Source organism: Benincasa hispida, chromosome 12 (assembly GCF_009727055.1).
Source record: "Benincasa hispida cultivar B227 chromosome 12, ASM972705v1, whole genome shotgun sequence".
NCBI lineage: Eukaryota > Viridiplantae > Streptophyta > Magnoliopsida > Cucurbitales > Cucurbitaceae > Benincasa > Benincasa hispida.
The window spans coordinates 56,803,417-56,805,452 of record NC_052360.1 but is presented as its reverse complement, the minus strand read 5'-3'; positions in this window follow the sequence as shown (position 1 = coordinate 56,805,452).

Genomic DNA, 2,036 nt, shown 5'->3' with positions numbered 1-2,036 from the left:
AAAATGTGTTTTTGAATGGGGAACTTAAGGAGGAATTCTATATGAGTCCTCCTCCCAGGTTCGAGAGTCAATTCAAAAATAAGGTGTGTAGATTGAGAAAGTCATTATACGGATTGAAACAGTCTCCGAGGGCCTGGTTTGACAGGTTTACAACGTTTGTGAAAGCACAGGGGTATGTTCAAGGGCATTCCAATCACACTCTGTTTATAAAAAGATCAACATCAGGGAAGATAGCTGCTCTTATTGTCTACGTTGATCACATTGTTTTATCTGGGAATGATTATGTAGAGGTCACAAGGCTAAAAACAAAGATGGCCAAAGAGTTTGAAATTAAAAACCGCTACGATACTTTCTGGGAATGGAAGTGGCTCGCTCAAAAGAGGGTATATCAGTTTCTCAATGAAAATATACTCTGGACTTGCTAAAAGAAACAGGTATGACTTAGTGTAAACCTGTTGACATACCAGTAGAATACAATACGAAACTCGGTGATAAGAATGATAGAATTCCTATTAATAAAGAAAGGTATCAGCGGTTAGTTGGAAAATTGATATACTTGTCTCACACAAGACCAAATATTTCTTATGCAGTAAGTGTTGTGAGTCAGTTTATACAAGCTCCTTGTGAGGATCATATGAAAGCAGTTGAACGTATTCTTCGATATCTGAAAAGAACTCTTGGTAAAGGTCTAATCTTTAGGAAAATCGATAAACGATCTGTTGAAGCCTACACTGATTCTAACTGGGTAGGGTTTGTTGTTGATAGAAAATCGATGTCTGGGTATTGTACGTTTGTCTGGGGAAATCTAGTCACTTGAAGAAGTAAGAAACAATGAGTTGTTGCTAGAAGTAGTGTTGAGGCTAAGTATCGGGCCATGAGTCTAGAGATTTGTGAAGAAATTTGGTTGGAGAAAATATTATCAGATTTCCAGTAAGATAATGAGCTTCCAATGAAATTGTTTTGTGATAATAAAGCTACCATCAGTATTGCAAACAACCTAGTTCAACATGACAGAACTAAACACGTAGAGATATACAGACACTACATTAAGGAGAGATTGGACAGTGGAAACATATGCATCCCTTATATTCCTTCAAACCAACAAGTTGCTGATGTACTTACAAAAGTGTTAATGAGACAAAATTTTAATTATTGTGTAAGCAAGTTGAGCCTTGTCGATATCTATGCTCTAACTTGAGGGGGAGTGTTGAAAATAGGGTTATTAACCTAGGGGCATTTATGTAATTGTGTAGACCCCTAGGGTTTTCTACTGTCTATTTATACAGTGTGTCCATGTATATTCAGTATATCAAATTTAAAAGAATAAGAAAAGTCTTTATATAGTGGTTTTTCTCCCTGTACTAGGGTTTCCACGTATTTTTGTTGTTCTTCTCTTCCCCATTCTTTATTTTAACAATGGCAAAAGAATGAGAAATCCAAGGGAAAAAGTTTCTAAACGGCCAACGGTCTTAGGTGGCCTACTAGCAGCAATTGTCAACTATCACTGACAACCATGCATCGGCCGAAGACAACCACAAAGATCAATTGACAATGACACGATGGCCACTTGGTCACTGACGGTCAAGATGGTTGGTTGGTCGTTGACGATCACGACGTATGGTCGCCAATCATCACTACAGTCGGTGGTTAACAACTGCGATAGTTGGTCATTAATGGTAACTACAGTCAGCCACTAGCGATTAAGACAGTCACCCGCTAATGTAGAAGACAATTGATTGTTGACAGTCAAGACAATCAATCATCTAGGGTCGATCATGAATGTTGGTTGATAATTGCAAACAATCATTGACAATCATCGATAAGACATAGGAAATGAAGGAAAATTTTTCTTAAACCTATGACATTCAATTAAAAATAATAATAAAAAAAACATTCCAATCCCATGGATTTGGTTTCTTAATCCCGAGAATTCTATTCCAATGGCCAAAATATCCTAATTGATAAGTATATGAACTAAAATGGTATTTTAACTAAAAAAAAATAACTCAAAACTTACGATAAAAATATAATATTAT